General features: G+C 39.8%; 1 long non-coding RNA gene across 1 annotated transcript in view; it reads left to right on the forward strand.

The window, feature by feature from the left end:
* LOC116962788 overlaps nucleotides 1-14,705 on the forward strand; it is a 34,417-nt gene extending 19,712 nt beyond the window's left edge. Inside the window, exons 6-8 of the long non-coding RNA XR_004407810.2 lie at nucleotides 7,977-8,816; nucleotides 10,610-10,742; nucleotides 12,506-14,705. This is a non-coding gene — a long non-coding RNA (uncharacterized LOC116962788). The remainder of the gene's footprint in view (nucleotides 1-7,976; nucleotides 8,817-10,609; nucleotides 10,743-12,505) is intronic.
* Nucleotides 14,706-15,002: the final 297 nt, after the last annotated feature.

Here is a 15,002-nt window from a genome sequence, read left to right on the forward strand (position 1 = left end):
TTGAATCCTGCTCCTGGTTAAGTGGTGCCAATCTTTTTGGAGTAGTAGTTTCTATTGAAATTATCAGTGGAAGTATTGGTCCTAAACTGGAATATAAAGCGAAGAAGTGAAGACAGCTCCCTTTGGCGTGGTATAAAATGAAGCTTGTGGATATCGGCAGTGTGCCTGCATTCATGTAAAGAAAAAGAATCCTCTTAATCATATGTTCTTTTTTTTTTTTCTTTTCATATATATATATAAACATGATCTATGAGACAGAGCTGATGTATAAAATTCAAACTCTTAGCAAAAGTCTTTGGTTTTTCCTGGGTTGCAATTTATTCAGCACTGTGGAGAAGTATGGCTTCTATTACACATCAAAAGTCTTTTGCAGGGAAATACTTGGCTCCAGACTGTTCCTATTAAAGCCACACGTATTCTGCCAGTGGTCCCTATCTGCTGTGCCCTTTCTGATCTAGAAGCAAGCGATGCACAAAAGCAATTGTGAAACTTGTGTGAAGAGGCTGACCCACTCCCATGAGTAAGGACCTGAATGGGACCTGCACACTGTCTGGGCCACCCCTCTCGGCAGCACGCATTTCCACTCCCCTTCCACAAAGGCATTCATCTTGCTCTGCAATCCAGCTGCCAGCTCAAGGCCCAGGCTGGGATTTGTGGTGAGGATATTTTGCTTTGACAGCCCAATGTCACTTTGTTTTTACATAATCAGCCCTTTTTGTTATAAACTGTGGGATTCAGATAACAGCAGTGAAAAACAATTTCAAGTGGAAGCAGCACCCTGGGTACAGACTGAGACAGAAAACATTCAAAAAACCCCAAGTATTTCTTATTTCTTGTAGTCACCTGCATTACAGCAATCAAATGTTGACAAGTGTGTGCTGATAACTTGCTCTGCAGGAAAGACAAAGCAAAAGAGGACAGGAAGAAGGGTTCTGTTGCATTTCTAATAAACCTCTAGTTATGACCTTTAAGGACAGATTTGCCAACAGCAGAAAGACAAATATCTGCAAACTGAAGTGGCTGGAAGCAAACTTACACATGCCTTCACTGTACTCAACTTTTATTTGGAGAACCTGTCCATCTGGATGAGTAGCAGGCACAGAAAAGCATTTGGAGCTGGGAAAACTACCATGCTGCTGTCTATAAACCACTGATAGGATTTTTATGTGGATCTTGAAAGAGAAGGACATGCAGTGGTTTCCTTTTTTGCCAAATACTAGAGCTCAAATGTTTTCAAGCAAAACAAAATAAACGCAGGCATTGAGATTCATTCCTGAAATCTGTCTGGTGGCTGATCCCATGGCACGTACCCCAAACACATGCATTGTGCAAGCTTTGCCTCATGTATACCCTTGGACTGTCATGGGTACAGCAGCACTACTGCTGTGATACTGCTAATGGCACCCATGCCACAAAAAGGACAGTAATTAGCAGAGAAATGACTATTGGTGCAGCTAGAAAGTAGACAAGTAATCTTTCAGATTTCAGTTCATTGCATTGTTGTTTTCAAACCAGTGCCTAATCTTCCCAGACCCCACTCTGTGGCTGTTCCTTTCTTTCTTTCTTTTCTTCTTCCTCCTTTTTGCAGAGACTATGGCTTATTCTGATTCACTCAATTTCTTTCTTCTTAAATGGCCATAGGGCAGCCTTGCTGTTGCCAAGGATATAGTAAATGCATGCGACATCATGCCACTGAAAACAATCGAGCAAGTCACATTCACTCCTGGTGTAATGGTGCTGAAATCAGTAAAGCTAGACTGGGAGCAGGACATCTAATCTATGAAATGATAAAAAGAATTTTCTTTAAAGCAAGTGTTCTTAAACTTAGCTTTCAGGGAGAAATGTGCAGGGTTTGCTTGTAAAATGGTTGTTGGCAAAGGTTTTATTGCCAAACTCAAGTCAGAGCATCGATGAGAGGTAGTAAACATATGCCATTTTGACAAGAAATTAGTAGGCAACATAGCACTGTGGAAAATATTACACTTTTTTTTTTTTTTTCCCCTAACCACAAAGAGCCCATTAGGAGATTAAGAATCTCCAGTTCTCAAAGGTATAGCTGTTTTACCGAAATTTAATTAATGAAGAATAATATTTTGGGAACAAGAGAAAACACCTCTGTAGGATGTGGAATGTTAGGAATAGATGGAAAGTTGCCTGTATAAACAGCTCTGCAACTCTGGGATAAATTATACGAACATTTGTATGCATGATTGCCCATCTGTGTAAAACAAGATGTGCAGGCACACGCAGGAATGATGTGCAAGTCAGACATGTAGGGCTGATATTAAGTTGATCCAGAACAACAGAAGATCTGTCCCATCGCATCTGAGTTTGACCCAAGGAAGCTTAAGTAACTAAATGAGTAAATAAATAGAGGAGTTCTCACTGAGAGCACTAAAAGGAAACTGAAGGTATGCTATCCACATATCTGTTTCTGGGTTTGGGGTTTATTTAGACTCAGCTCGGATTTTGTATTGTTATTTCTTCATTTGAAGTTGTTTTGGCAATTTTGAGAAGGCTAATATCCAGCATGTTCCAGCTGAGCAGCCCAACGTAGCCCATGGGCGCTGGCAGGGGCTTGGGGAGCTGGAGGACTTCAAACCAGGGATGCTGTCAAGAACTTTGACTTCCACAGCTCCCCTCTCGAGTACCAGCTGCAAAATGTCAACATCACCTTCCTTGGAGAACACAATTAATTAAATGAGGCTTAATTAACTGGTGTCAATAAAGCAGATGTAGCAATTATGGCAGAAGTAAATAAATGTACATATTGTAAATTATTATCTTCTCTGCAAAGCACTTGTTCTGAAATCCCTGTGGCCATTTCAGTCCTCCCCACAATGCTATTGGGAACACCACCGGGGAATATTCAGAGATAAACTGCAAACTGATGAGGAACTGATGTACTTTTATAAGTTTATATCACAGAAAAACAAACAGCAAGCAGACTTTATTAACCACTTGCAGTGAAATACAACCCTGGTTTTTAATTTCCATATCACGCCACATGTGCCACAAATAAATCATCTGTTTAAAGTCTTGGGGGATTATCTGAAATGTTTTACACCTGATAACCCCACTGAGGCTTTTGTATCATCTACTAATGCCATTCTTTGATAGTACAGAAGGAGAAAATAAGGAGGCTATAGCAATCTAAGCTGTTTCATATGCAGATAAAAACCAGCTGTGTATCTTATTTTGAGTGTGTACTCACTGGAGCAGATTTTAATCTCATTTTCTGTGCTGAGAATCAGGAATAATGATGCTAAACTTGGGTTTGTTACACTGAATGTAGTCTGATGTCAGTAAGGGAAAGCATCAGAACCCTGCTGACCCAATATACCTCACCCTAGGCAAATGGGACACCTCTTATAATGTTAGTAGGTACTGGTGTAAAGTAAAAATTCATCCCTGAGTTGGAGGTTGATGTCAAGGGAAAGAAAAGGGAAAAAAAATGGTGGGGGAATAAAAGAACAAAAACTAGAAATCATTAAGTAATTTATTGCATGTGTCTGTGCAGTTGGTATTCTGTAAAGCCTGAATGTGAGTCTGAAAAGAAAGTTTGGAGCCACACCAGACTGATATTTGTGCGAAGCCTTTGGCAGCTTTGAAATGCAGGCTTATTAGTAATAAAATATATTGCTAATCCATTGAAGAAGTTAGACTATTATAAAGGATTTGCAATGAATGAAATCTCTCACATGTTGTAGCTATGAAGACGACACAAACTCAATATAATGTCCACTGTAATAGTGAAGCACACTTGGAAAAAGGCAGATAGAGAAGTTTCTGAGATGCCTTTCAAAATTTCTTCGGAATCACAACGAGGACAAATTAAGTTGGTTAGAGATCCCAGCTGTAAATGCAGATAGGCCTAATGTACTGGAAGAAGCAGACAATATATTAAGAAACTAAGAGTACTAGCTGTGAAAGATAATGTATTACACAGTAAGTACCATGTTGAGGGGAGTAGCTAGGCTGACATAACCCACAGAAGCAGCCAGACAGAATCACTTATCAACAGCTCACACACGAGATTTTTATCTTTCACTCTCCGCTCTTTTTGCTCTGCAGATAATGACAGTTTTGGTGGAGAGAGGATGGGAGCTCAGATATATTTTACTAGTGTATAGCCAGCTCACTAATTCATGCTGTACAGAAGCCATGAAGGGGGAAAAATACACTCTTGCCTCACTGATGAAGTAAATGGATTAAGGTGGGCAGCAGCATATGGCCAGGGCTATGAGGGGTAAGTTGCAATCAGAGGCCGCTGCTCTTCCTGCCTCTGAGCCTGTGTGCTTCTCCTCCTCCTTGTCCCAATCCTCCCCCGACACTGATATCAGTTAGCCTTTGTAGAAAGAACAGTTTCCATGGCCCATGCTAAGATATCTCCTTTATTTCTTCAGGTGACAGCATCTCCTCTGCAAAGGACTGCCAAATAATGAGCTGTTTATGAATGCATCTTCAGGGGTATGGGCTGTGCCCCACAGGGACAGCACCGTGAGCATATTGCCCTACCAATATATTTGTGGATTCTCAGTTTTACGTTAGTCACTTTGTGCTTACATGTTTCTCTGCTTGCTTTCCAAAAGCCAAGATTTAAGGGTAAATGTATCTGTTTTACAATGGTACAATTTGTTGCTAACCTCATGAGGTGACTGAGTTTAGTTTCACAAATGTACACTTCTTTACTGCCTGTCTCAACTTCAGCAATTTTTGAGCCAGTGGGTAAATGAGCAGTGAAACAAGTAACGAGCTGAGTAAAGGTATGAACAGAAAAATAGCTAGTACAAAATTTAAAAACAATTCTAAAAAACCCTACTCACAGAATCAGATGTGTGAGAAGAGGCAAGGCAGCCTTTTCCTATGCCCAGCCACAGGATGAAGAACCTATTCAGGTGCCTGGTGAGGCAGATGGATAATTAGTGCCATGGGCTGGGACCTGGTCAGGCACTGCTGGTGACCTGGCAGTTGCCTTTTGGCACTTAACTTTGTTTGGAAATCTCCTTCTCCTGCTTTAAATAGGTATTGGCAGAGTTGCACAGGTAAGATATACACAGGACCATCTTGCATTAGGGGCTAGGGTGGCAACAAGCGTGCTTGAATTTTTTGGATCTGAAAAGGAAAACCTTTAAAATAATGTTTCAAATCCCCCTTTTTTAGTTCTTTCAAGGTCTGAATTCTCCCCTTTTAAATGGGACACGGGTTTTTTTTCTTCCTCTTTTCTCTCATTTAAAAATTTTCTTCTTGTGCACATTTTAATGCAATTTAGAGAGTTTTTATAAGACAACTTTGCCAGCTGTCAGCTTCCAAATACAGTAAGCTTTCTATGATTTGAGTACCTATTCAGGCCATGGCAACTTTACATTTACTACTCAATGACAGGTTCTACATAAACACAACATATAAATTATTTTCAGGGACTTAATGCACCAAGAGCTAACCAGCTCTCTGTAACATTGTGTACTTTTTTCATAACCTTGTTTTAGATTTTCTGTAACACTTAAAAGAGGTTGAGGGGAAGCCCTATTATTAAGGCAGTTAAATGAAATGCTCCAATAGCAAAAAACTGAACATTTCTGTGTTTGCAAAAAGTTACTGGTCAGATTATATGACCTCTTCTTATGTAGGAATTTATGAGAGTGAGTGTAGCATCATTATTGCATTACAGAGTCCAACTACATTTGTAGACTCTGTACAAGTGGAAGATGTAGATAGGCATCACCTTTCCTGCCTCCTCCCATTTGCTCGTCCTCATGCTGCACCCACACAATGCTTTTAATGTCTTTCCATTTTCATAATGCATTTTTCTCACTGATGTTCTCCCTACTTTCCATGCGCTCCACGTTCATCAAAATCAATTCGGGTTTATAAAGTTAATAACTTTCACCTCAGTCCAGAGGAAGACAGCCAACTCACAAACATTTCAATAGACATGTCTACTAACAGGCTTAAATTTAAGCAGGTGACTACAGGAAAAAGCTGCAGTGTTCATAGACCAGCCTGTATTTGAATGATGCTTCCAACAAAAAAACCTCACAAAGTTTTTGGGACAGTGAAAACATAAATTATCCCCTTCCTTGAATCCTTTCTTTGACTCCCACCATTTTTTTCAGATAATTAAGAAAAAAATATATTTCTGTTCTTTTCCAGTAGTCAATGCATGACAAGCTGAAAACAAATGGTCTAAAATTTGGCCAGGCTAGGGAACGTCAAAATGAGGCGCAGCAGGGTATTATGTTGCAGTCTTTGCTACTGGTCCCATAATAAACTGAACAGGTTCCATCATCGTGTCACGTACATTCGGCTTAATTGGCCCAGTCTCTCCAAGGGAAGGCAGCAGTATTGATTTACTGCACTGTATAAACGTGTTTATAGCTTGGCACTAGCGTACTTACGCTCACTTCTTTCCAACATGGATTTCAAATAAGCCCTTTGCTCAAATGAGTCTATTAACTTTAAAGTGCCTAAAGCTAAAACTGAATTATGAGAGGCAAGCTTTGGGGGTTGCAGCCCAAAACAGCTGGGAAAGGCTCCTGGAATCTTCTGTTAGTACCAGTTGGGATTGATATTTAAGCATCACTGGTGGAAATATAAATAAATAAGTAAAAGCAAACCTGGTGGCACACATCACCTCAGCCTGAGCTGTCTTTTACTTCAGCTGGCGTGCAGACCCACCCGATTCCACAGGATTATTAGAGAAGCTCCTGATTTAAACTAATGTGAAATCAGAACATAACCCATTCCTTCCACTTATGAACTTAATTTCGAATAGTCACAGTTCCCTATTTGTGTAGTGAGGTACAGTTGACTGGGGAGAAGATCATGTAACCATGGTCCCTCCAGCAGTCTATTCATGGGTCTGTTTTGGTCTCCAGTGTTTTAAAGAGCTGGGATGCAGTTCCTTATTCTCTCTCAGCCCGAGGGACTACACAGAGCTGTTCTTGGAGTCCATCAGTGCTGCCCTGCACACTGCTGGAGAGGCAGTGCCTCCACTCTGCGCTTGATACTTTCATGTGTAACGGCAATTATCATCCCTGCAGGGATAGTTAATCGAGCAGAAAGTTTTAGCGGACCCCTAAGTACAATCCATAATTACCTATGCCTGCTCAAGATTAGGTCTTTCAAGCTAAGGAATAAGACTGATTTCTAGCTGCTAATAGTTTGACTTTATCTGGAATAAAAAAATATCCATAGAGAAAAAAAAGATTTGTAGAGAACAAAATTAAATTAAGGAAAGTAAATTTCAGGCTGAAATTCAAGGGTAAAAAAAGGCATAGTAACATCTCTAAACTCTGGAATGATCTCCCAAGGAAAGTGAGTGATGGGGTCCCAGGGTGTGAAGAATTAAAACAACATCAGGCAAAGCCTCAGGAAAGAAATGCCTGAGGCAGCAGCATGGACTGGGTGTAACAGTGCAAGGCCTGTGCATGGCTACAGAAAGCCAGGCACCAGCTTTTGCTCAGACATTTGCAATGTAGCAAGTGCACTGTATGTGGGAGGATACACTGAATTTATACTGGTCCTGGATTAAAACCCATGCTTATTTCTCAGGTAGGTATGATCTGCATAGATTGAAATCCTGCTTCCATTTAAACTACTGGGAGTTTTACAGGCTACTTGAACAGCAAGCCATCAGAGGACACCAGTGACTCTGGTTGATATTTTTCTGTCCCATCATCCGGACATAATCCCTTAAAAATTCTTCAGATTTATAAGCACATGATTTTTTCCCAACATTATTATGAGTTACACTGTGGTTATTACTGGATATTTCTGCTTTTGAAAAAAGAAATCTCCTTTAGCATTTATGATTATCCCTAGTATCCAGCTGTAATACATACAGGTAGGAAATGAGACCCAGAAAAAAAGCATTTCCCTCACTTGCTGGATGAAGAGAAAAATACAACTGAACTTGCTACAGAATAAGAACTGGATGCATTCCTTTGTTATCTTTTATTTTGCTTTCTTCTCAGGGAGTTTGTTCATCGTTTCTGATGGATAATGGGGAAGGATCTCCTGATCTGTAGCTGTCCAGGGAATCCCTTTTCTAGAGGAATTTTTGAGCACATGGCTGCTCTGTCAAGTGGGAACTACTCCCATCTCCAGTCTGCCATCCATTACTAAACAATGCCTGCCAATTACTTTTTGTGCCAGTGAAACGTTTATGTGACAACTGGAAAAAAAACCCTTTCTGTGTACCAGTGTTGGAATGTGATGTCCCGTTCTCTGTGGAGATTAGCTCACGTTGCCTTATTTCTGGATGACAGCCATGTGAAAGAGCTGCAGACGTTACAAGGGGATGCAGTTTTTAATTAAAAATTATGATCTGCTCTTATCCCATTATAATGCAAATTGAATTTGCAAATTTTTGCAGAGTACCTATGTTTAGGAAGCAGTATTTTCACTGCAGTATTTCTTGGACCTGCTATGATTAGTAAATACTGGATTGCATAGATGGTCACCCAGATTAAAGACATTGGGATCACATGAGGGAAAATTCACTGAACCTGCTTCATATAACACTCAGACACCTCACTCCATGTACAGAGAGATTTTACCATCCAAACCAAAGGCACGGACATGTACTAGTTATGACCCATTTAGCTGTTCTCTGGAGGATTTTGTGTCTGCATCAAAAAAAGAAGAGCAGAGAAGCTGAGAGTGAGGAAATAGTCCGAACTGGAGACAAATGAAGTGTGGAAAGCTGAGGGCTGGAGGGCTGAGTCCTGGCTGAAGCTGACCCAGAGCTGTGCAAATGAAACCATCTCCTGCAGCTTGGCTCCTCCTGGACCTGGGAAACAGGACCTTTGTAGGTAAGCAGGATTGCTTCAAAGATACACCATGATGATAACAATTTTTCTTTCTAATGCAGAATATGTGGAGACTCTGAATTTTATCCAACCACTTAGACTGAGGCACTCACAGTTGCCTATCTCTTGCTCTCTGGCATTAGCCATGAAGCACAGCTGATGGACTCTTGAGGGCTTGAGGTTTGGGTCAGTTCACAGAAAAAAGTACCTATTGGCACTCACCAGATATGCTGGAGGGCTCAAAAAATAGACATGAAAAAAGCAAGCAATGGCCATAACTACTGTCCTGGTTCTTCTGTAGATGTTGGCTTTTCCATTCGTTCAGGTTAGACTAGTGCCACTTCACAGTGCACTTCATATACTGGAATGAGATTTGTGCCATATTTATTTGTCTACTATAGTTATATCTATATTCATTATTTTTACATTTTGGAAAGCTTATTCCCTATGATTTTTGCTTTTACTTGACTGGCCCCACTTTCATGGTAATTCTCTTCTAATATTTCCCATTGCAATTCAGAGTGGGCATTTAGTTAGCCAGCAGCTGGTGGGGCTACACAAGGTGGGAGACCCAAGATCTCACTAGAGCTCTGCAGCTGGCTGGGTGACCTGAGGGAGGTTCCTGTCTCAGCCCCACATCCTTTTATAGTTGTAGAGATAGCAATAGAGATTGGCCTTTTGTATTTGAAAGGGCTCAGGACTCTCAGCTGGAAGGTGGTTCTGCTTTCTGCAATGTATGTGTGCTCCCTTTCTCTTTATCCGGTGTGTCTATTATCCTTATATTAAAGGATTTTAATTGCAAAGAAGTGGGGTTTCCTTTTGTTTGTTTTGTTTTCAAGATCAGAATGATTTTTTTTTTTCAGTTTATCATACAAAGAGTCAGTGAAATCAGTGAAAGGTTATATATGTTATTTCTTGCTCCAAAGGAAGAAATGTTGTCTGCTGCAATTCACACACACTATTAACTAAGAAGTGTAGGCAGACTTGGAGCTATAGCAGCCATGTGTAATTAGCAGAAAAATCTGTCCTGCTTAGCTGAATGGCCTCGTAAGAATACAAAAGCCAAAATGATGTGACCTTCATGAAGGTGGGGCCTCCTGGTAGCACACAGCATTTCTTCGTTTGTAGGAAATCGAGGCAATGCTTCAGCAAAGAAGGGCCTCAAATCACAGCACCTCCCTCCTATGCTCAGGTTCACCAGAGATATCTGATCCAGTCAAAATGTACATAATCAGCCTCAGACACAAGATGAATAGTTGTGATGGAAGCTGAATCTTTCATTTGCTCTTTATATTTTCTGCCTTGTCTTTGGGTTTGTTTTCTTCTCTTTTCTTCCTTTGCAATTGTCAAGGAAGCATCTGTGAGTTTTATTAAACAAATGTTACACATTAAAACCCCATTGCTGCCTGCCAGAAGGGAAAATGGCATCTTATTTGAAAACAATATGTAATTGTTATTGCTGTCTTGTTGCAAGTTATGCCCTTGAAAAATGATAGGGACTTATTTAGTAGCAACTGATGCTGAGGAAAAACATTATAACTAAAGCAGAAAGTTAACTGTTGCATTATCTCTGGGAAATACAATACAGAGTTTCAAACACCATAATACAAATGCTTGTTATATTCTGCTCTTAGATGTGTTTGTGATCACTTTAAGGAAAAAGTACAACATTTTTCCGTGGTGCTTTTGTCTGTGTCTCAGTGTTGGAGTCATGAATGTTCAGTTTGGTGAAGCGCTGAGGTAGTGTCTATCCGACAGACATTCTGGTCATATTTTGTATTTCATTTCATGTACAGGCCTTGCAGCAGTGATGGAGACTCAGGTCCTATTCAAGATAGTGCAACTAACCTGATTTAAGTAACAGACCTACTGTAACTATAACACCACCTTGGATAACGCCTGTAGGTCCAATGCTGATACGCTATGCCTGTAAGTACATTTTTTACATTAGGTTGGCACCCTCAACACCTATACTGCCAGGCAAAAGTGCTAACAGACACTTGTTCTTTTTAAATGTTTCCATCTTAATGTATTTTGCATTGCCTTTTATTTTACTCTTTTTTTTTTTATTTTTGTATTTATTTTATTCTGTTTAATTAATATTAACAGATTCTTACAAAGCAAATCAGCAAACACAGAAGAGGGCTACTCATTACAGTTCTGTACGGTTGGAAACCCCTTGAAAACCTGGCAATAATTTCTACACGTTAGCCAAGCCCCTCTCCCAGCAGAACTTTAGCCACTATTTTTCACAGTTACCTACTATTTATTCAACAAGCATTTCATGCTAGTGATTGTAATTCTTTTCCTCTCACACTTCAGAGAAAACATATAAATACATTTTTATCATAAATTATGGAAGGATTTTATAAATGGTTGGGAAAATAGTATACAACATGTTGTGGGGGCTAGTGTAAAGTTATCCTTGTTGAACATCCAAGAGGATTGGGACCATAATTCAGAAGAGGTGAAAGCCCTGCTCACAGTAGAAGTTTATTTTTAACTACAGTACCATAACCAGTATTCACAGAAGAGCAGTGAAAAAAGCTGTAATAGAGTTTTAGCCATACTTTCCACCTTACACTGTTACTAACTGTCCTGTTACTACGAATATCCATTTAAAAATCTAATGGGCTTTTTTTAAAAAAAAAATTATAATTTAATTTCTAATTTTAAAATATTTAATTTATAACTTGAAATTATTACACTAAAAGAAACTCTGACCTCGGATGATGTGATTTTTCCCAGTAACTGATTAAGTCTTTGGAATTCCAAAATAAGTCTGAGTGAAATGCTCCCATTTACATCTTGCCTCCATCTATAACAAACAAACTAATGCCCATGTTTATTATAATTCATTATTTGTTTTGTGATAGTATCAAACTACTCCTTTCCCAGGTTAGAAACTGTCAGATGAGGTCAAAAAACCTCTGCCCACAGATCACAGGCAGAAGATGAGAGGTGAACACTTAGGGCTGATACAGCAATGCTTCATCTATGTAAAAACGTTTGGAGAGACCCTGCTCATATTTTGGTATCTCTGAAACAAAGCCCTGAGCAAACGCAACTTTGTGACAGCAATCTGGGAAATCTGGGATAGTACATAGTACTAGTACATTGTATTTATTGCCAACTGACCCATGGTTCCCATGTCATCCTTAGGCATTCAAGTGCCATGTTAAACCTCTCTCTACATTGCACCCTCTGAATCATTTTCTTGGTAATAGTTAATGCTTCAGCTAGCAAACAGCATTCCTTCTTTTATGACTCTGAGCTGATCTATGGAAAATGTGCATACTTCCCAAAATGGTTTGCTGGGTGAAACTCTTCAGAGATCTTTTCTCAGGGAAAGCTCTGGGGCTGCTCTTGTTAGGAGCTAGGCACATCTCCTGGCCAGGCATATGCACACTTATTTTTAATATTGCAGCCTTAGAGTGGAAGAATATCTCCAGTTGTGGACTCTGAAGCTGGAGGGGTGGGGGAGGGAGGAGGCTGCAATGTTGCTTTTTGAATTGCAGATCTAAACTTTACAAAATACTCCTCTTGCTAAACCAGGAGGGAGGGTCTAACAAATCTTCCTTCAATCAGACTTCTAACTTAAAAATCCACATAGAAATTGCAGCTTACATATCTATATAAAATTTATCTTCTGAAGTATTTATTAATTCTTCATTTTTTTTTTTTTTTTTCAGATTACTGATTTGGAAAGAGCAAACTCGGTATTCTCCATCTGACCTGAGGAAATACCAAAATATGCTTTAGTGTGGAAGAAAAGATTCTGACTAATTATAAAATTTGAAATACAGGCAGAATCATGTTTGCCTAGCTCATCTTGACAGTCCTTTTTTGCTGGTTCTTTTTTCATATGGGGTGCTGCTGGGTGTGAGCTGCATGTAACAACCAGGTGGGGTAGTCTGGATAATGATTAAACAGCAAATCAGCACATTGCTGCTTACTGAGATTTCAATGCTAAATGATTTGGCAAAGCCAAATTTCATGAATCTCAAGCCAAGTTCCTAAGATCTTGTTGGCAAGAAAAGAGGCTAATACATCCATCAGTTATAAAAGGTGGCTGTGAAGAATTTGTCCATGCCCTCGCACTGGTGAGAAATTTCCATATGCAGTGCATAGTAGTCGATGTCATTATATCACATAGGCTGTAACCAAAATTAGTGGCAGAGCTTGTTTTTATTAAGAGTGTTCTACCATTAATAGAATATAAATATGACTAAGTGTAATGGCTTAAATCCCTGACAGCCTCAGCTTTGCCAGCAGTGGATTTCCAAGCATGTTCTGCTGGGAATTTGGAACACTGGCTGAGCACAGATCATTTAACATGCCGCAGACGGTGCCTCAAGATTTCCTGTGCACACGTGCGCAAAGGAGTGATGTTTGGGAAAAGCTTAATTTTTTCTACCTTCCTGGAGACACTAGTGGAAGATGAATTCTGCCTGTTGTACTCAGGGTGTCAAGCACTTTGCAGAGGTCCCATAAAGGCACCTCATCACCTCTGCCATAACACCTCATAGCCTTTTGTTTGCTCTTCTCTTTTTATGGTCCTGTAGGTAAAAGGGTTCATCTTATTTAAATATCCCTGAGGCCACTAGCAAGAAACTATTGAACTGCATAAAAAAAAACTTGAATACAAAAACAGATGCATGTGCTAGCATTGGGGATAAATGTGTTATGATACAGGGCAAAACTCTTCTCCAGCTCTGTTGAACAACAATGCAAAGCAGTCCCCATGCAGCCAGATTTCTGAATTGATGCCAGGCTGAAGGAGAGCAGCATTTGTCCTAGGATTATCATCAGGCTCCTTGCAAGCCCATTTTCACTTATTCCATGTGGATGGGGACTTGTTGACAATTCCCTGAATTTCAATTTGGAAGAAAGAGTGTCATGTTTGACCTTGTATCTCCAACACCATGTGTCTGCCTGCCTCGCCCACATACTCTGTATTGATCCTGTTCCCTTTCATTTAAGTTACATATGATGTAAGCTATAGTAGCAACACCTGCTCTTTTTTCTGTTTTGTTTTTGGCTTAGAGCATTATCAAGCAGTCCATGGTTTTAGTTTCTGCATTTGCTTCACTGCTTTCATAAAACTGTCTTGGCAAATTTGGATGACCGATAAGGGGTGAAACTTCTCTCACCCTCAGCTGCTCTGCTCTGAATTTTTTAAATCCCTTTGGACTGAACAAATGCAGAAGATATTATTGACAATTTTCAACTAGTTCAAAGATTTTTCATACATTAATACTCAGAAAGGCAGAGTTTTATCTGAACCTAATACAAATGCTCTGAAAACTTCTGAAGGCATCACAAATATGAAAATACCTTTCTTACTTTCTCTAGGAGGTGGGGACAACTCCTGGCAGTGACAATAGCATTTCTTACAATAAATGAATGTGTGCATTCTCCAGTCACTGGTAGAAGACATCCTAGGGCTAATTATACTGATATCCATTTAGTATTGAAAGTACCTACTCATAGTGACAGAAGCCACATGTGGGCCACACATGGGTGGTGTACAGTACCCAGCTGAAGCAGTGGGTGCCCCTAAATATGTTGGTTGTAAAACTTCCGTGATCTAAAAAATCATTTAAAAATTGATCATCTCTAATTTTGAGATTATAGTCCTCAAAGTCAGAGAAGGATTAAAAGTGAGAGAAACAAAGACATTACCAAGGAATAGCTGGGTAGTAAGTTCCCCTGGAAGGCATTAGGAGTGACAGACACTCAAGTCTAAAAACTGATACCTGAGAAAGGCAGCATATAGAGGGGAATGAGGGGCTACCTTGACAAGAAGTAACCTGGCAAGTTTTAACTCTGCTCTGATTTGCTTTTTATTTTCCATCATGTTTGAGACCTTCCCCCCACCCCCCACCCCCCCAAAAAAAAAGAAAAAAAAAAGCCAAGTTATTTCAACGTAAGCATGTTAAATACCTGGCATCCTTCCTGAAATCTTGTAAAATGAATTGCAGCTCTACACAATTAAGTCAGCAGGTTTGTAGTATCCTGCAAAATTAGACATCTGTAATGGGAGCGTTGACAAGCCCTTCAGTGTAGCAATGCAGTGGTGCCCACTCAGAGAATGAAGCAAAGCTCCTGGGAAATAATTAAAGAACATTTTGGTCAGCTTGTGATGCAAATATGAATTTTTCAGGTTATGCAGAAATAAACTGGAAA

The sequence above is a fragment of the Tyto alba genome, unplaced genomic scaffold (genome assembly GCF_018691265.1).
Source record: "Tyto alba isolate M040663 unplaced genomic scaffold, T.alba_DEE_v4.0 Super-Scaffold_23, whole genome shotgun sequence".
Lineage (NCBI taxonomy): Eukaryota > Metazoa > Chordata > Aves > Strigiformes > Tytonidae > Tyto > Tyto alba.